Below are 20569 nucleotides of genomic sequence, written 5' to 3'. Positions count from 1 at the left end.
GATTTGCCTCAAAGCAGACGGAATTTGGGATGTTCCCTCTGCAGGCTTAGTCCCAAAGTTTAGGGATTTGTGCTAAAAGGGCTTTGAGAAAGTGAACGGGAAATGGAAATATCCCCGTGGAAACGGGGTTTGGAAGTCCCTGGGCAGCTTTAGGGACAGCACAGGGCGGCTTTGGAATGCTGTGCTGGGAAGCAGAGGGAAAATTATCCACAGGGATCTGGGAAAAAGGCTCAGGAAAGCTCTTTACCACTTTGGCTTTGCAGGACATCAAATGCTTTTCCTTCTGCTGGGTGGAATTTGCTTCCAGGGGGGAATTTTGACGTTCCCTCCCCCTCTTTTGCCCTTTTTTTGCCAGAGCATCCAAGGAACCTCCTGGCTTCTGCAAGGTTTCCAGATTTTCTTTTTCCACGATGTAACCTTTTAAAAATTCTTCTCCCCTTCGGAATCTTGGGATGTTTCAGGTTTCCTTGGCCAATCCGGAGCCTCATGGAGCTCAAGCTGTTCCTTTGAAGCCACAAAAGGCTCAAATGCAACCTAAGGAATTTGCTACCAGAAAGGGTGGAAAATTCCCCCTCCTCCGGGATGTTCCCTGCCGGATTCAGTGGCAGGAAAAGGGGAGGGAAATAAAAAAGGGCAGGAAAATAAAAATGAGGAATAACTCGGCATTTGGGGCCCAATAAAAACAGGGAATCTTAAAGCAAAAGGAAAAAATGGAAAAGGTTTATGGGGGTTTGAGGAAAGGTCAGATTTTACTGGATCTCCTCCCAGGAAGGTCGGAATTCCGAAGGGTTGATCAAGAAATGGTCCCTGCCTGGTCCTGCTGAGCAAAAAGTGGAAGCTGTGGGGTAGAAGCGGTGACAAATCCCAGGAATTTTTAATTTCCTGCTGTTCATTAATTTCTCTTTCATTGGCTGGAGATAAAGCCGTGCTCAGACCCACGGTGGGGATGTTGGGATGGGGCTCCAGCTCTTGGGGCCGTCTCAAGACCCCCATAAATAATTGGAATTAGGAATCAGTTTCCCAACACCGGCTCCTTGGGTTCAAGGGGGATGTGGTGGAAAATGGAAACACCAGTTTGGGGACAGGATGTGCGGCACTTCCTCATCCCAAACACTCCTGAGGGGGATTGTTCCTGCATCCATTTCCATCTGGATTCTCCGTTTGGAGATTGTCGTGCCTTCAACAGAAAAACAATTTTGGTCTGATCCAGCTTCTTCTTGATCCCTCCAAATCAAATCCAAAAATCCCCATCTCACACGGAATCATGGAATGGTTTGGGTTGGAAGGGACCCCAAAGCTCATCCAGTGCCACCCCTGCCACGGGCAGGGACACCTCCCACCATCCCAGGCTGCTCCAAGCCCCGTCCAACCTGGCCTTGGACACTTCCAGGGATCCAGGGGCAGCCACAGCTGCTCTGGGAAGCCTCTTCCAGCCTAGGAATCCTCTCCTTTCTGACAAAGCCCCGATGAGCTCAAACACCCAGCCCAACTCATCCCAGCAGCTCCAGGAGCCCCTCCTGCAAACCTCGGCACAAGGAGAGGCAGAAGAGGGAATTCTTGGCTGCTAAAAATATTCCTGGGGGGAAAATCCCTCCTCAGCCCCTTTCGGTGACACGATCCCAACTCCGCACTTTGCCGTGGAGGCGGCTCCTGCCAAAGGCTGAGCTCCTGCTCTGTGCTCCAGCTCTGGCTTTTGCTGGTTTTCCTTGGGAGCAACGGGGATTTGCACGTTCAGACAACCTCCTGATGCTCCTCTGGCAGCGGGCAGGGCTGGATGCAGCGTAGGAAAGTTCCTTTGTCTCCTGTTTCCATTTTTCTTGGAAGGGAGGGCAGCGCGAGAGGCGGCGGCTGAGGAGCAGCGGGCTCGGATCCGCCGGCCAGATCCCTGCGACCGGCAGCCGAAGGCAGGGAAAGGGATTTATCCCTGGTTGGAGCTTTGGCTTGGAGGCCACAGCTGTGATGGGTGCTGGCTGGAAAACTCCAGGGAGGATTCCCCTCCAGCAGCAGGAGCAGCGGTGCCAGCGGCTGGATCCGTACCGAGATGGGCAGAGGGATGGAGCAGTGGGATGAGCACAGGAAGCAGCCCCCCAGGAGGAATTTGGCTCCCCAAATCCTGGGACAGTGGCACCCCAAATCCTTAGGTGCTCACTGATTCCCTCAAATCCCCAGCTGCTGGAGATTCCCGGAGATTCCCAGGTTCATTTGGACTAAAAATGATGGAACTGGAAGCCCAAGGAAACGTTGTCAGAGTGAGGAGAGAATAGAAAATCCATCCTTTTTTCCCCCAGTGGAATTCTTTTGAAGGCAGCGTGGCTTTGCCTGGCAAAGTCTGACTCAGGAATTTTGCCTCCTTGAGGCTGGCAGGGCTGGCAGCGGGACAGAAACGTTTGCTCCAAGAAAACTTGGCAGAAAGCAGGATTTCCCAAAAAAAAAAACAAACCCAACCCAAACAAGAAATAGAGTTAATCCCTTCATTTTCTCTGCAGCTTTTCCCTCCCGAGCTGCCTTTCCCTGGCCTGGGTGTGTTACGGATCCCAGGTGCCTCCCAGCAATTAAGCGGAGTTAAAATTCCTCCCTGACCTCGGGTTTGGCATCTGTCAGGCTGCTCGAAACAACATCCCGCGTGCCGGGGCTCGTTCCCGAAGCCCGGGGGCACAGGGGGATCGGGAGCAGGTGGGACCGGGAACAATGGTGGAGGCGGGAGATGCTCCCGTGGAAACGCAGAGCCCCGCGGGCTGCTGGAAAATCCAGCGGGAGCAGCCGCAGGAGGAGGGGTTGGCAGGCGGCCATCCCCACAGACACTCCCGGGAGGTACCTGTCCCTTTGGCTCAGCCTTTGGAATTCTTCATCCGTGGGTGGAGGAAGAGCTGGCTCTTCTTCACCGCTTCTCCCGAGGGAGCCCGGAGATGCCCATAGGTGGGGCAGCCGTGGAATCATGGAATGGTTTGGACTGGGAGAGATCTTAAAGCTCATCCCATCCCACCCCCTGCCATGGCAGGGACACCTTCCGCTATCCCAAGCTGCTCCAAAAGCACTGCCAGGGATCCAGGGGCAGCCACAGCTTCTCTGGCCACCCTGTGCCAGGGCCTCGCCACCCTCACAGGGAAGGAAGTATCCACATGTCCTGGGAGACAAATCTTCATCCCAAATATTCCCCTGGTGGTATTTCCGATGGTGGCTGGGACTGGTTTGCCTATGTGGGGAAGTGGAAAATGGAATTTTCCAGTTGCCTGCGGTCAATGTCCATGTCAGTCCCGATGGGATGACACCCGGAGGCTTGGGTGGGATTCTGTGTCAATCCCGATGGGATGGCATCCAAAGGCTTGGGTGGGGTGAACATCTCGGCTCTGTACAGCTCAAATATTCTTTAGATCTGGAAAAAGCCAGGGAAGCTGGGACAATGCCCTGGGATTTGGCTGTAAAACCAAGGAGTCGTTTTCGGCCACTGTGTCCGCCCCATCCTCACGGCAGGTGGCTTCTCGTAAGGGAAGAGGGCTTGGGAGAAGGGAATATTTCTCAGGAATAAAGTAACCAGGCAGCAGAGGATGCAAAATTGGCCCAGATTCCTGGAATCCATCTAAACCTGGCATTTTTTAGACTCTGTGTGGTGGGAAATGTCCTCTTCTCGTGTGAGGGAATGGACCTTCTTCTCCCACTCCACAAAACCCCCCGTGGCTTTCCCATGAAACCAGGTTCGGTGGGATTTGTAAGCGAAAACCTCCTCTGACCAAACTTTACATTTTCATTTCCTCTGTAAAACTGGGAAATCACCACGTTTTTATTGGGAATCAACTGCTCTGCCCCAGCTCGGAGCAGCGAGTCCTCCCTGGGCAGAGCTGCTGCTCCATCTGTCCAAAGGGAGCAAAAATTCCAACCCAAACCTTTCAAAAATATCCCAGAAATGGCTTATTTTGGCTGGATTGCTCCCACGAGCTCGCTCCAAGCTGGCAGGGAAGTGGGGAAGATCTGCTGGAGCAGGGTGGATGTGGGCGAGCGCTGGAGCACAGAGAAACCCTGGAAAGTTTGGGTGGATTTGGAGGAGAGCGGCTTTTTGGGGTGGTGTGTGTGGAGGGAGAAGCGACTTTTCCATGGATCTGGCTGAGCCTGAAGGCTCCTGAAGCCAACGGGCCAAGATGCCACTTAAGGAATTCTCCAATTCCTCCTGCTGTAGGGGATAATAATCCCACAAATAAACCCCTTTCCCTCTATGGGAAGCAAAGCAAACACCTTGAAAAAACACGCTTTGAGCTGAAAGATTTCAATTCTCCAGCTCGGGCTGACCCCCAAAAAAACCCTTTTCCCCCCTTCTTTTCCCCTTTTCCTTGATTTCTGTTCTTCCACAACGCTTTTAAACGAAATGATACCAGCAGCGGGAGAGGAGCCAAGTGGATCGTGCCAAGCCCTGTCCAAACAACCCCGCAGCCTTGAGCTGCTCCCGGCTGGATCCTGGAATTCTCTCCCGCTGGCCGATAACGTGAGCGTGATTCACGCTCTGGCAAATCGCGGCGTCAGCTCCGCTCGGCCCTCACAGCTCCTTTGAGGCGCTCCTTTGTAATGTAATTCCCTTGGTTTTTCACGGGAATCGTTGGGAAAGCTGCCGGGAAAAGAGGAATGGGTGGGAGAGCGCGGCTCTCGGGGGTGGAAAATGCGCCGAGGTCGCTTTTTGCCGTGCAGGGTCTCTCAGGCAGCACTGGGATGCGGGAATGATGCCTTGGATGGAGCCGCCCCACAGCACTTCCCGGCACAGGGGCATTTCCCACCTGGGGAGGCCAGATTTTCCCAGGATATCGTGGTTAGGAAGAGTTGTTAAAGCAGTGCAGGGATGGAGGAAGCACAAAAATTGGGTTTTCCCAGTGTTGCTGCTGCGCTCCGATCCCATCGCTGGCTCCGGTGACTCCAGCGGGAATTGCGCAGCCGTTCAGTGCCGTGGCTGGTGGCACCAGGATCCCTTCTGCTTCCAAGGAAATGGGGTTTGGAGTGCAGAGTTGGGAATGGAGGTGCTCCCTGGGTTGTTTTTCAAAGGTCACGTCGCTCTGGCCGCCTGCAGGAAATTATTGTGCCCCAACGCCAGGAGCTAAGACAGGGGAAGGAGAAATCCCTGGGAAACAAAACAAAGGGAAAGATGAGAGTCCTGAGAAATCCAGGCTGTCCCTGAGCGAGGCAGCGTGGATGGAAGGGAAATTCTGGTCGGAACAGTTTTGTTGAAGGGAAAAAGAAGGACACAGATCCTGCGCCGCTGCCCTCGGGCAGCGAAGGGAAAAACATCCTAAAATACCTGGAACATCGCAAAGCCTTCCAAGTTCCCGCTGGGGAATGGGAGCACCCTCGGTTTCCTTTGAAAAGGTCAAAGTGCCGCAATAATTGAGATGGATTCGGTCTGGGTGAGGCTCCGTCCTCCCTCAAAACAGGTTTTTCCCACGGCTTTTCAGCTCATCCAGACTCCGGTTTTTTCTTGGAGCTGCCCTTGGAGTGTTCCCTCCTCCAGGTTCGCTGGAATTTGCAGTGATCCAAAAAAATCCGTTGTTTTTCCAGCCCCTCACCTGAGACTGGGAGGATTTACTGGGAATCGGGATTGGCAAAGTGCCGAGTGGTGATTTTTGTGCTGGAAAAGTCCCCTTTTTCCATGGGAATTGGGCTTTTGAGCCGGAATTGTCGGGAACAGCAAATCTTCCCTGGTTTATTGGTCTGTGCTGGATGTGGCCAGGGATTGGCATCTCCATGGCTGCTCCTGGGGGCTGTGCTGGGTCCCAGAGCTTGGAGATGGTATTTTCTTGATGGAGGCAAAACTAAGATAAAATAAAATAAAATAAAATAAAATAAAATAAAATAAAATAAAACAAAATAATAAAATAAAATAAGGTAAAATAAAACAGAATAAAATAAAATAAAATAAAATAAATAACATAAAACAAAACAGAATAAAAAATAAAATAAAATAAAACAAAATAAAACAGAATAAAACAAAACAGAATAAAATAAAATAATATAAAATAAAACAATTAAAATAATAAAATAAAATAAAATAAAATAAAGTAAAACAAAATAAAACAAAACAGAATAAAATAAAATAATAAAATAAAATAAAGTAAAACAAAATAAAACAAAATAGAATAGAATAAAACAGAATAAAATAAAATAATAAAGTAAAATAAAGTAAAATAAAACAGAATAAAATAAAATAATATAAAATAAAATAAAACCAAAAATAAAATAATAAAATAAAGTAAAATAAAATAAAATAAAATAAAATAAAATAAAATAGCCCAAGCAAATCTAGAACTATATTGTGCAAAACAAAACCTACAACTTTTCCAAGCATTCCCCCATTCCAGACTGGTGAAATTCCAGCCAACCTTCAGCAGCATCCCTACATCTGAGGTGATGGGAGAAAGCAAATCCTGGCATGGAAAAAGGAGGGGGGGAAAAGGCATTTCCAGCTTCCAAAGGGTCATGGACATCCAAAGAAAATTGGGCTGCGGCTGCTGGAATCGTGCTGGGAAAGTTGACGTGACCTGGCTGGGTCGTGGTTGAATCCTGTCCTTTCTCAGCCCCCAGTGAAGGAACTGGAGACGCTTGGACACCGTCCTGGGAAGGGGCTGGATCTGTCCCCCCGTGGGGTTTGTTTGCTTTAGTCGGGGCCGAAGCTTCTGGAGCGCTTTGGAAGCATTTCCCAGCGTGTCCGTCGGCTTCTCCCCACGGAATCTGCATTTTTCCTGGCGACCCTCTGTACTGCCCGTGGCCTCTCCTCGTTCCCTCGTCCCTCTCCCCTCGGCAGCAACGGTGTCAACAAAACTCTGCTCCCAAAAATGCAGCCTGGCCTTTTTCTGCCCAATTTTGGGGGCTTTTTTCCCCCCCCCACCCCATCCTGAGTCTCCAGATGGATGGATGGATGGATGGATGGATGGATGGATCTTGGCTTCGATGTTGAGTTTTCCTGGCTCGTTCTGGGAGCACAGTGGGGTTTCCTGGGAGCTTGGTGGATCCCACTGGTGGGAAGTTGGGGTCAGCAACTGAGGCTGCTCCTGCTTAGCAGGGCACGTGTGGGGAGAAGGGAGCTGCTGCCCCCAAATTCCTCGAGGAATTCTCTCTGAGACAGAGAGAACGAGGCTGGATGGGAGGACTGTGCTTTGAGGTCAGATCCCTTTGGGGATGGGGCTCCTGGATTATGTGGGAACGCTCCGTGTGATGCTCCAACCTGCTCTTCTCCATGTGCTCGTGTGATATTGGAGTGTCCCCGCAGGGATTTCCTGGGAGAAGCAAAGCTCAGCCTCTCAGTGATGGGCTCCTTGTCCATGTCCAAGGTTCCATCAGATCCTTGTGGCTGCTCTGGAAGGCAGCTCCACCACGGCATTCCCAGGAGGATCCTGCCATCCATCCCAGCGTAAGGAGAACGGACGAAGGGCGGAGGCAGCAGATCCAGGCTCTCTCTGCTCTGGAATGATGGCATCGGTTGTGGGATTGGGAGGACGAGAACTGGGATGAACTCTCTCCAAGAGGGTGGAGGCAACGCCCAGGGGATGGTGGCACGGATTTGGCTTTCTGCAGACAGCTGGGAGCAGCCAGCTCCACACACTCCGAATTATCCTGCTGGGCGACATCCAGCGCTCGGTTCCCATTGAATTCCTGGCCCCGGAGCGTTATTGTCAGGATGCTTTTGTCTGGCTCAGGCCATTCCAATCCCACCCCATGTGTCTCCCAGCCTCCTCCCAGACAGGAGCACAGTGGCTGCTGGGTTTCGAGGAAGCCTCCTGCTTCCCTGTCCCTTCTCCGTCAGCTTTTCCTCACCCTCCTGCTTTTGGGGCAGGCTGGAGCCCATCCATGGGATCTTGGAGCCCATCCATGGGATCTGCTGCTCTATTGTTTGACTGCTTCCTAACCAGCTTTCGTCTGGGTGCTTTTTGGGGGGGGCTCAGTAGGAGCTGTTCTCAAGGAGACACTTGGAGAATCCCAGAAAATCGGGAAAATGTGGCTGCTGGAAGTGTCAGAGCCCATTAACGGTGCCAGACATGCCCTTTCTGCTCCGTCTCCTTCGCCATTCCGCTCGCTGTGGGTTGGTTTTTCCAGGAATTCTCAAGGCTTTAAATAGCAATTCCAGAATGGCAGCAGCTGGTGAGGAGCTGAGCCCACCCTCGTCGCCCAGCCCAGCCACACTCCATGGGAATCCCTGGAACTTGGCCACCAGAGGCACTTCGGGAAGGGCAGAGCTTCTGGAGAGCCACCAAGGAGCCACCCAAAGCCACCCCAGCCTTCCCCACTCACCCCAGTGTTTCCCAGCTTGAAAACTGGGAATGGGCTTGGGATGGGAGGGTCGATAATCCCAAACATCCCCATGTGACCTTTGCAGAGGCTGCAGATCCATAGGATCACAAGGCTGGAAAAGCGATCCAAGGTCATTGGATCCAACCTGAGACCAATCCCCCCAACCTTGTCACAGGAGATGCCACAAAAGGAATTCCTGCGGGAATGACTGGACCATGAAGTCCTTACAAGTGGCAACAGAGGAATTTCCTTCTGGCCTCCCACGCCTGCCCCTCTCCAGCCGCTCCCTTTGGAGATGGGACACTGCTGGGACAGAGGTTGTGTCCAGGAGGGACCCAGGATCCACCATTTCCCAGCTTTGGGAATGAGCAGAGGGCTCGTAGCTCCTCTGCAGCCAACCCTTTGGAAGCCAGGATTGAAAGGACACGTGAGGAAAACAAGGTGTGTGATGTCTCCTGCAGGCAGGCAGGATTTATTCCATCAGTTTCCACGTGGAATGAGCCCTTTAAGTGCTGGCACCACTGCAGAGCTCTGGGGAAAATGAAGGAATGCAGAGGCAGCAACAAGACCAAGACCCCTCTGCAAGGTGTGCTCACCTCATTGGGACGCCCTGGAAGTTGTCCCTAAAGCCTCCCTGAGGATGGGTTTTAGGGAAGGGGGTGGATGTGCTCCAAGACCTTGCTGTTGCTGGATTTCAGCCCCCGCTGCCCAAAGCTCACACAGCTGGAGGGAACAACCCCACACTGCAGAAGCCCTTCACCCTCCCAGGTGTGACCTTGTCCTTTTTTGGGCTTATCCACCCCAAATTCCAAGGCTGAGGGTTCTCCCATGCCCTCTTTGGAGGGATGAAGCTCCCAGATGAGAAGCCTCCGATCTTTCCTGTGGTTTTCCAGCGCTGCCGGGAGGCTGTGGCCGCCCAAGAGGAGCGGCCAGTATCAAACATCTGGGTCTGATATCTCTGTTTACCACAGGCTCGTTGGGAGCCACATTCGTGGCACGTGAAGTCATCTGGCATCCTCTGGAGATGCTTCCCTGCAGCCCAAAGCGGCTCCCTCGGATCCGCAGTGCTCCCGCCCCTCATCCCACTCGGTCTTTGCATCCCTCTGGCTGCGAGGAGACGGAGGGGAAAAAAAAGCTGTGTTGATTTGAGCATTGTGTGAAAGTATTTTCCCATCGTTTTCCATGAAAAGCATGATTTAATTAACATTTTTAGATGTTTATTATTGAAGAAAGCCTGTGCTGCTGCCGCCGCCTGGGTCGGGGTTTTTTTCTTTTCCCTCGGTTTTCCCCAACTTGTGTTTGTTATGAAAGAGTTGAGTCACATTCCGTGGGATAGCTGGGACAGGGAGGGACAGATGGATGGATGGATGGATGGATGGATGGATGGATGGAGGGAGGGATGGATGGATGGATGGATGGAGGGAGGGATGGATGGATGGATGGATGGATGGATGGATGGATGGATGGATGGAGGGATGGATGGATGGAGGGATGGAGGGATGGATGGATGGATGGAGGGAGGGATGGATGGATGGATGGATGGATGGATGGATGGATGGATGGATGGAGGGAGGGATGGATGGATGGAGGGATGGATGGATGGATGGATGGATGGAGGGAGGGATGGATGGAGGGATGGATGGAGGGATGGATGGATGGAGGGATGGATGGATGGATGGAGGGAGGGATGGATGGAGGGATGGATGGATGGATGGATGGATGGATGGATGGATGGATGGATGGATGGATGGATGGAGAACACCCACCCATCCCAACCTGCCCCACTCGGGAATTCATGGGGTGTCAGCTTGGTGTGGGTGGTGTCCACGCATGGAGTAAGTCAGGAATAGCTTCAGATGGCCTTTAAATTCCCAGACTGGCATTTTTTTGGTGGCTACACTACAGGTGTGAGGGGGATCCATGCATAGAACTTCTTCCCATGGTTCTCATGGAATCTGAGAATAGTCTGGACAGGAAGAGACCTTTCTGATCCGACACCGCTGGTTTAAGCAGCATTTCTTGGGATTTATGGCTTTAAAATCACCGATTCTTCACTTGAGGAGGAGGAACTGTTGGGATACGCACTTCCATAGGGAGATCACCCAAACCCAGGAGAGGAATCAGGGTCATGGTGAGGATCTGATGTCCTGATCTGGGAAAGGGGGATGTTTAAGGGATTTGGGGCTGTAAGGGACAGTGCCAGCCTGGTTCCTGATGGGATGTCCCCACCTGCAGCAAATCCAGGGGACAAACCCCCTCCATCCATCCATCCCAGCAGGATGAACGGGGGTGTCAGCACTGGCTTGGCAGTGGAGGTGGATCTCAGGATGCCGGGAGATCTGTCCTAGCTCCTTTCCAATTTTACAAAAGGAACGAAAACATAAACTTTGGTCAGAGGAGGCGTTCCCAGTTAAAAATCCCACCTCACCCACTTTCCTGGGAAAGCCCCAATGGATTTGGTGGAGTGGGAGAAGCGGGTCTGTTCCTAATCTCCTCTAAGCATGACCTGACCTGATTTTGAGGGTCCAGCAAACCCCGTCCAGGTTCCTGACTTGGTTCTCCTGGAGACCCCATGGTCTCTGAGGAGGTCGGTGACAGATCTGTGCCAGTGTGCGGCCTAAAAGGCACAAACTTGGATGCTGGCTCTTGAAATGAAGAAACATCTTCAGGTGACAGGTTTCAGGTCTGGATTGGGGCTGTTTAGGGCCAAAGAAGTCCAAAATTGAGGTCCAAAGTCCATTTTTGTCTCCAGGGCTCTGCGCAAGGAGGGGGTGGTGGTGGTTGCAGGGTTGTCCTCATGTACCAGTCCCAGGGATGGGGTTTTTGCTGCTTCGTGGCTTTGCTTTTTACAAAAAAAAAAAGAGAAAAGAGGAAGGAAGAAAATCCATTTTTAGCCCTTTAAGCACATCCTTAACCTCACACCAGCTCCGGAGGCTCCCCCGCACCAGGGCTTTGCTCATCAGGAAAGTAAACATGGGCTTTAGGGCTCTGAAACAGCTTAAATCCCAAAAAACTCGCCCTGGAGGACAGGGATCAACAGTGCTCAAATGTTACCGTTTGTGCAGGGGGTGCTGGACGTGGCCACGAGCACCAGAGGTTCCTCCCCAGCCCAGGAAAGGGCCTGGGAGTTTGGCCAGGAGCACCTGGAGCAGAGAACGGATTTGTTGGGCATCTTCTGCCCTTATGAACAGCCCCCCATCTTCTGGGGGGCCCCATCTCAGCGGTGACTGCAGGGTGGGCGCTGGTGGCTCCTTGGTCCCACCAACCCATCAGCAAGATGGGTTTGGAAATCTCCCTCTCCCGATTCCCTGATCCTCTGCAGCCGGCGCCAATTCCAGGGGGTCCCAAAATGGATTGCAATCAGCTCTGGCTGGGTGGGAGCCAATCCTGAGGAGGCCCTGGACTCCTTGTGGGATTTTGTGCTGGTTAATGGTTGGGCTGGATGATCTTGGAGGTCTTTCCCAGCTGGAATGATGCTGGGATTGTTGGGGTTAGTCCATCAAACCTGCGCCGGGAGTTTGTGCCACTCTGCTCCGGGAGACGCCGTAGGAAGCAGGCAAGGTGTGTACACATATTTATATCCCAAAAAAATCCCAGCCCTTGGAGGCTGGAGTTGCAGAGGGGCCCTCTCCTCGCGTCTCTCTAAAGATAGCCCTGAGTGCAGCTGAGCCGTGAATCAGGAGGAAAAAATGTGGGGCAGCTCCTGAATGGAGCAGGGAGCGCTCCGAGACTCAGCTGCTCCCGAACCCTCTGTGCCGGGGAGGAATCGGGGCTCCAGCCCGGGAGACCCCGGAGCTGCTCCCGATCCCGCTCCGGAGGCTTCGGGAAAGGCTCCCAAGCCCCCCAGGACTGATGGATTGTGGGGCCGGGGTCTCAGCAGGGTTAACTGGGGCAGAGTGCTGGGGGCTGTTGCCAGGGGATGGAGCTGGTGCTGGGAGCAGGGATCCCAGTGGCTAAACCCAGAATTCCCAATCTGTGGATGTGCACATGCGTGTGCTTGGTGTGACATCGGCGTGTGCTGGGACAGGGGTGACCACAGGCACGTGGCCGTGGACAAACTGAGGGTCACTCGTGTCTACGGACACATGGATGGACACTGGTGGACACTGAGGGACACTGATGGTCACTTGTGTACGTGGACACATGGATGGACACACTGATGGACACACGTGTCCTGCACACACTGATGGACACTGATGGACACATGTGTCCATGGACACACTGATGGACACACTGATGGTCACTCATGTCCCTGGACTCCCTGATGGACACACACGTCTGTGTGTCCCTGTGGTCATTGTGAGCAAGTTCCTCTTTTAATTCTTTTTTTTTCCTATCCCACTGTTGCAAAATGCCCTCCCGCTTTTCCTTGTCAGAGAAAAACCTGACCTGGACTCGGAACCAGGCAGGATCCCGAAGGACAGGCAGGGGGCTGGAGCTGGGAGCTCTGGGAAGTGTCCCTGTCCCTGTCCCTGTCCCTGTCCCTGTCCCACGCTCCAGGTGTGCTCGCAGAGGAGTTGTTTTATTTTTCCATGCTTCGCTTTCCCCTTCTCTATCCCAGAAGTGGGTTTCCCTCTTAAAGGCAGCTCCGCTCCCGAAATACCTGAGAGAGAGGAGGAAGGCAGCGGTGGCATCACCTGGGAGCCGGCTGGGTCACAGAACCATGGAATGGGTTGGGTTGGAAGGGACTTCAAGCTCATCCCATTCCCTGAGCCACGGGCAGGGACATGTCCCACCATCTCAGGTTGCTGCAAGCGCCATCCCGCCTGGAATCACATCCTCCCACCTGGAAGGGACATTTGGTGCCGTGCCACAGGTTAATCGGTGCCCGAACCGCTTCACCCTCCCCCCAAACACAACAATTCCGGGGTGGGAATCCCATCCCTGCTTTCCCTTTCCCTCCACCGCCGCTGGAAGATCCCGGCAGAGCTCGGAGGTTTCGCCCTGGTCAAGGAGATAAAACTGGGACGTGCTCGGAGCCATGACCTGCAAATCCTGGGATCAGGAATTGCCGTGGGACGGCGGCTGAGCCGGTGCCTCGCGCTCCTGCCGCCGCTGTCCCGCGGATTCCCATCTTCCCGAAGCCCCGGCGCCAGGAAATAGTTAAACCACTCCAGGATTTTGATTAGCAGAGCCTTAAAGTCAGTGAAAAAGACAGTCGGGGAGAACTCTCAGGAGCATGCTAATGAAGTGAAGTCATCCGCGCGCACCAGAGGAGTATCCATGCCTGCTCCACGCCGGAGGATTCCCGGAGCCCGGCGCAGGTGGAGCGGGGCTGGCGGGGACCCGCGGCTCGCCCGTCCCGACGCCTTCGCTCCCCTCCCTTTGGATATTGCCACGCTTTCCCTGGGATTTTTTTCTTCGCCTCACTGGAGCTTAATGATATTTCCAGCTCGGCGGGAGCTGCGGGAAGACTGGAGATAGCGCAGAGAGACGCTTGGAAAGGCAGCAAAGGGCAGCTCCCGGCTCTGCGGGAAAGGTGAGGGCATCCTCTTGGAAAATCCCTTCTCCTCTTGGAAAATCCCTTGGGTCTCTCTCTGTCGCCAGCGCTCGGGCTGTGGCACTGCTGGGGGTGGGGAAAGGGGGCTGCTTCTGCAAGCAAACGCTGCTGGCTCTGCAGCTGGAAAGTTTGGGAAGCGGGGTCTGGGGGATGGAGATGTCCCAGAGAGTCCGGCGGTGTCCAGGTACGGAGCTGCTCGGAGCAGGAGCAGCTGCCTTAGTCCCGCTTGCAAAAACCCGTGGGTGGTTTTTAGAGCATTAAAAAACATCCTTCTCCTCTTGTGGGACTTTGCAAAGAAACTGTGCAAAGGTTGGAGCCTTTCTCTGGGGATCGGCGCCTCACGGGTCCTACCTTTGCTGTAAAAAAACCGGGTTTTTGGGATAACTGAGAAACTTAGGACAAAGTTTTAGTTAAGCCTGAGGGCTAAACCCGGCAACTCCAGCGTGGCCAAATCTACGCTGGAGCTGATGAGTCGTCAGGGCTGTTTAATTTATAAGAAGTTCCCCCACGAAAACATTGCATTTTTGTTTATGGAAAATGCAAGAAAAATATGCAGGCGAGGTTTCGCTCCTAAACAGCCGAGGTTAACCCGTTCAGGATGATGATTCCAGGGTTATTCCTGGGATAAGCCGAGCACAGATCACTCTCCAGCGGTTAGAAACGAGCTGGTGACTCAGCGGCTGCCTCGGGGTTAGCGCTGTGCAGATCCTCGGTCTGGCTGTTCCCAAATTTTGTGTTTTCTGCCTCATGGAATTTTAGTTTTCCTTTCGGAGAAGTGTCCAAGCTTGTGGCACTGTGAGGATTTTGAGGCAGGCAGAAACTCAGCTCCCGAGTTCGGGGGATCTCCTGGAATACCCCGCTCCTCGCTGCAAAAATGCATCCGTAAAAACTGAAATCTCCTGATTTTATCCATATGGGGTTAACGGGATATCAGCATTTACTGGATTCGTGGGCCTAGGGACTCACAGCAGGGCTGGTGGCACGATGACATTTTTAATCCTGTGTGGAAGCATCCTTTCCTCATATCCCAAAAAGTGAGAGTTACCCTAAAGGCAGAGCCCTGCAAACCCCATCCCTGGAAAACAGCTCAGTGCCCTCCTGCCATGCCCATGGAATCACCTTCCTGGGAAGTTTGTCCCTTTTCAGGATCCCTGTGCTCCCAGGAAAGGCACCTTGTCCACGTGCATTGCACACCAGGGGGACATCTCAGCAACCCACTGGTGGCAAGGCCAGGTGACCGGGTTTTGGGAAGAGATTCCTCCCTGGAAGGGTGGGGAGGCCCTGGCAGAGATTTTCCAGAGCAGCTGTGGCTGCCCCTGGATCCCTGGAAGTGTCCCAGGCCAGGCTGGATGGGGCTTGGAGCAACCTGGGATAGCGGAAGGTGTCCAAGGTGGGACTGGATAATCTCCAGCGTCCCTTCCAATCCCACGCTGCGATCCTGGAATTCCCTGACCCTTGGTGATGTGTCCCATCTCTGTGCTGCTTTCCCAGCCGTGCTTCCCTCTCCCAGCTCTCAGGGTGATTCCCCAAATCTGAGATTCCCCTGGTGTGTCCTGCCTGATCCAGGCCTGCGTCTCTACCGAGCTGCCCAAGGAATGAGCTCAAATTCCCAATTCCTCCTTTTGTGATGTGGAGAGGATTTGATCGCACTCATCAGCGGGTCCAGATGTGTCCTGCTGTGGGTGGCAAAGCCTGACCTTGGGGTTGGCTCTGGCTGCCTTCAGAGGGAGATGGAAGCACGTTTCAGAACCCAGAATGCTGGAATGCCCCTCTTCCCAAGCAGCACATGGATTTTGTCCATCTCCAAGCCCTGTTTCAGCTGGAACTGCTCCATAACCTTCTGGATATGTGCATCCCATGCAAACCTCCCGGTCACTCCTTGTGCTGTTGGGATTTTTCCTGCAGATTTCAGGGGCTTTGCAGCACTCCGAGACCCAAAAATCATCCAGGGGAAGCTTCCCATGGATCCCATGGGCTCCAAACCCTCTTGGAATGTGCCCCATCCCTTTTGGCTGGCGGAGCTTGGAGCAGAAAGGTGTTAAAAGAGCCCGTGGCCACTACTAAGCAACAGTTACCAACAACCTCAGGCAAATAAAATGTAGGAGATTATGGAAACAGGGAACAGCGGCCGCTTCCCAGCGTCTCCACTGGGTGAGTCAGGAGCGTGGGGCTGCTGCTCCCTGCTCCTTCCTCGATGACAGCATCCACACATCCAGCCCTTGGAGACGGCCGATCCTGGGATATTTACGATGCTTCCACACAACGAGCGTTTCTCTGGCTGCCGGGAGAGCAGGAGCGAGGAGCCGGCATTTGCACGTTCCCGTCCTTCGGGGCTGGGTTTTTAGGGCTGTTGCGGGATGTTCCCGGTGCCCTGCGCTCTTTTCCTGGGAATTTTGGGTGTCTTGAAGGTCACTGAGCCTTGACTCGGCACCAGCTGAGAGAGAAATCCGAGTGTGGAAGGAAGGGCGTTATCCCAGTGGTGGTTGATGCAGATCCTCAAGGAATGGATCGCTCTGGGATAATTTTGGGGAGGCCCTGGCACAGGTTTTACAGGAGAGCTGTGGCTGCCCCATCCCTGGAAGTGTCCCAGGCCAGATTGGAGCAGCCTGGGATAGTGGAAGGTGTCCCTGCCCATGGCAGGGCTGGGATGGGATGAGCTTTAAGGTCCCTTCCCACCCAAACCATTGCAGGATTCTATTCCACAGAATTCCCCCCCACAGGGCTGAGTATTCCCAGGGAAATGCCTGGGCTCCATCCAAAGCTGGCAAACCAGGAATCACTCTTGGAGGTGCCCATCCTGCTGCTGATTCCCATTCCAGGGAATACCAAGTGAACACAAAACTGACATTTACTCAAAACCTTGGGAAAATCAGTGATTTTATCCAGTGTGCTGTTCCCAAGGCAGCTTTCCCAGGATGCTGCCGCTAGAAGGGCTGGAAGCACTGGAAAGGCATTTTCCATGTGCAGGGGGATTTATTCCAGCCTTGAGCTGCCATTCCCTAGCTCTGCCTAAATAACTGTCCATGGACAGATGTCCGTCTGTCCGAGCCCGTCAGCAGAGGCATTCCCTGGATCTCCTGGAATGTTCTGCTCCCAGAATCTCTCAGGATTTGGGGACAGCCAGCCTTGCTGCAAGGAAAAGTGTCCATGCCAGGGCTGCTTCACCATCCCATGGGCTGTGCTGCAGGGTCTGGCTTCCCAGTGATGCCGGCTGTGGGAAAAGGGTGGGATTCGGGTTGGTGGAGGGGATCTGGCTCCCGCAGTGGTGTGGTTGTGACCTTCCATGACTCCCGTGCCCTCTCCAAGATGGATAATTCAGGCTGGGCGCAGCGTGGGTGAGCCAGGAGAACCCAGCTCCTGCAGGAGGGGCACGGAAAAGCTGCGGAAAGTCAGGGAATCGCTGGGAGCAGGGAAGTGCGGCTGCTTTTCCCAACACCCCTTTAAACACATCCCGCCACAGAGCCCATTCCACCTCGCCCTGGGAATAGCTTTCGCCGCCTTCATTCCCATCATTTCTCATCCCGCCACTCTTCCCCGTTCCTGTGGATGCTCCCTCACCTTCCCAGCCTCTGGCACCCCAGGAGCTGCTGAGGATCCCCTGGGATTTGTGGCTGCCACCTCCACAGCGCATCCAGCTTTTCCTGGGCAGGCGGCGCTTGTGAAAAGGATGGAGACCTTTATCCGGGTGCCTCTGGAGCTGTTGTCCCTTTGCCTGGCACCCTCTGGCATCGCCCAGGAGCCCGGCTGGCTGCGGTGGCAGTGACGAGGACTTGGCGGAGAGGTGGCACCACTGCGGGACGTGGCACTGCCCGATGTCCTGGGGCGTGGCCAAGGCTTGGAGGAGCCTCTCCCGGAGCTTCCAGCTCTCCCTCGGGAGGATGGGGAGCAGGAGGCAGATTCCAACAGGGACTTGGTTCAGAGAACGACCCCAGCGCCTTCAGATTTGCTCCTCTGGGAAGTCAGGGTGTGGGGATGCGAAGCCCTCAGAAGCTTCTGGATTTGTGGGAATTTGGGGCGGCATCGCTCCGGGTGCTCCGCGGGGAATGCGGGGGCGCTGTCCCCTCTGTGCTGCATCCCTTGGGATCACGCGTGAAGCAATCCCTGGGAGCATCCAGCATATCCCAGGTTCTTCCTTCCCTCCGAGATGAGGAATTGCTCCGACGCCCCAGGCACGCGGGAGATTCCCCCATTCCCGCTGCTCCAGAGGCTCTGTGCACACAGATCCCGCAGAATTCCAGCCTGGGAAGTGCAAGTCCATGCCGTGGGTGGGATCATCTTCCAGGATGGATCTCTGCTTCCCTGCGGGCATTTTTCCCTCTGCTTGACACCCTCGTGTGTCCCGTCCTTGCATCCTGAACACAAATCCCGTGTCTGCATCCATGGGATGATGCACCTTTCCCAGAGCACCCTGACCCTCCTCCTCGCTCCCAGGCTCAAGGGGAAAATGCACTTCCAAGGAATGGGGTTCTGTCCCATGCCTTGATCCAAAGGGAATGGAAGGAGAGGCTTTGGCTCGAGTTTGTCCTAATTGAAGTGCAGGATAAAGCTTGGGATCACCGCGGCACCGCTCTTCTTGGCTCCCAAAGGATTCCTGGGGGGAACGTGGGCCAGGGAGGCTCCCGGGAGGCTCCCGAGCGGGTTTCGGCCAGCAGCCGGCGTTTTGGGGCGGGAAGCTGAAATCCTGGAGTACAACATCGCCACCTGTTTGCCACGCGCGAACATACAGGGGGAAAAATCCCGGCTGGATGGATCCCACCGGGATGCACAGCGTTCGGGATGGATCCCACCGGGGGTGAACTCCACCGGGCAGCCCCCATCGGGAAGATCCCATCAGGATACAGCCCACTGGGATGCATCCCTTTGGATAGTCCCAAATCGGGATGAGTCTTAACCAGGATGCAACCATCGGGGTACATTCCACTGGGATGCAGCCCGGTCTGGATGCACCCTATGAACAACCCTCCACCAGGCTACATCCCAGCAGGATGTATCCCAGCAGGATGTATCCCAGCAGGATGCAGCCCCATTGGGATATATCCCACCAGGATGTATCCCAGCAGGATGTATCCCAGGAGGATGCAGCCCCATTGGGATGTATCCCATCAGGATTTATCCCACCAGGATGCAGCCCCATTGGGATGTATCCCATCAGGATGTATCCCAGGAGGATGCAGCCCCATTGGGATGCAGCCCATTGGGAAGTCCCAAATCAGGATGAATCCCACCAGGATGCTACCCCATGGGGGTATATCCACCAGGATGCATCCCATGGGACAGCTCTCCATCAGGAGGGCATCAGGATGAAAACCCAAAGTTCAGGGTCCTCCTGGTGTCACGTGGAGTCACTGAAAGCCCACAGAGCCCCCAGATAAAATCCCAGAATTATTTGAGTTGGAAGGAACCTCAAAGCCCAGCCCATCCCACCCCTGCTATGGGGACACCTTCCACTATCCCAGGCTGCTCCAACCTGCCTTTGGACACTTCCAGGGATCCAGGGGCAGCCACAGCTTCTCTGGGCACCCTGTGCCAGGGCCTGCCCACCTTCCCAAGGAAGGGATTCCTTTCCAAAATCCCATCTGGCACTGGGAAGCCATTCCCTGTGTCCTATTGCAACAGGCCCCGCTAAAAAGTTGGGATATTTTGGATACGTGGCAATAAATCAAGGATTCCTCCCATGCTGGGTTTATCCTCCTTCCCCTCAGAGCTCAAAGCTGTTCCGTGCCCATGTGGCACGTGCGGGATATTCCCACCCTTGGGATAAACACGCCATGCTCCCCCCCCGTTCCCATGGATAACGTGCTCATGGATGAAGTGGGGGGCTTTTGTCATGACTCCACGAGACCTCTGTGTGTTTAAGTGCGTCGGGATTTGAAGTATTTGGATTCCGCAGATGAATCCGGATGTTTAATGGGCAGCCCTCGAACAGAAAGCGCTGGCTGCTCCTGCAGGAGGGGAGGTGTGTGCCCACTCCCACAGACCTCCCCCCCTCTGGAAAACGGGAATGAGCCAGTGGAGATCATTCCATTAACGGGGATTTATGGCACAAATCCACTACTGTTTGGTTGGGACCAACAGCCCTAAGTGGGATTTTAGTGCTGGAAAAGTGGCCCTGAGGCTGGGGCTGCTTCCCAGCTGCTCACAGAGGGCTGAATTCCCTCTGCATGGAATAACTGGAGCCAAGAACCACCAGGTCAGGGCCATGGACTGGGCTCCTTCACCTGTGCTGCATTTCCGCCCGGGAAGTTTTGGGTGGGGAACTCGCTCCTGGTTTTCCCTTTGCTGTTTTTGCTCCCCAGGTGTGTCGGTGTTTATCCAAACACAAATAACTCAGCTGCTCCTGGATCCAGCGGCTCGGGGATGGAGGTCCTGCTCCTCCGGGAACTGGGGATGTGCTGGATTCTCCTGGTGCTCCTCAGGAACACCTCGGAAGGGTCTGGGATTTGGGGCTGGGCTTTGGGCTGGCTAGCCCAGGCTGGTGGCACTGTGGGGTTGTGCAAGGCCATGGCCATGGAGAGACTTTTTGGGGGAGTGGAGCCCAAAAGTGGCTCCGTCTCCAGCTCCAGATTCCCAAGTGGTTTTTGGGTGGCTGAAACAACCTCATCTTCATCCATTTCGATGGATCTGCAGATTTGTTCTCTTTTGATTTGGAACTCCGGGAATGTTGGCCAAAGCCATGTTCCAAATGGTTTTCCCTACATTTCTGCTGGCATTGGGTCTGTGTGCCAGCAGAAACGGGGCATTTCTGGGCAAAGCAGCACCAAATCCCTTCCTCTTCCCACCACCGAGCTGAGAGACCTTTCCTCTCACCCC

At 54.1% G+C, this 20569-nt stretch overlaps 1 protein-coding gene across 2 annotated transcripts in view; it reads left to right on the top strand.

Annotated features, from left to right (window-relative positions):
• The window catches only part of ZNF469 (zinc finger protein 469), a 182133-nt gene that overhangs the window by 110170 nt on the left and 51394 nt on the right, over window positions 1-20569 (top strand). Inside the window, exon 1 of one of the 2 annotated variants that reach the window (XM_048316853.1) lies at window positions 13484-13738. The exons of the other annotated variant lie outside the window; for it this stretch is intronic. The gene's annotated coding sequence lies outside the window, so the exon portion shown is untranslated. Of the gene's footprint in view, window positions 1-13483; window positions 13739-20569 lie in introns of those variants that run through there. 2 annotated transcript variants of the gene reach the window in all.

The sequence above is a fragment of the Corvus hawaiiensis genome, chromosome 12, assembly GCF_020740725.1.
Source record: "Corvus hawaiiensis isolate bCorHaw1 chromosome 12, bCorHaw1.pri.cur, whole genome shotgun sequence".
NCBI classification, from domain to species: Eukaryota; Metazoa; Chordata; class Aves; order Passeriformes; family Corvidae; genus Corvus; species Corvus hawaiiensis.
Note: the sequence above shows the minus strand (reverse complement) of the source record. Positions and strands in the feature narration are given on the sequence as shown.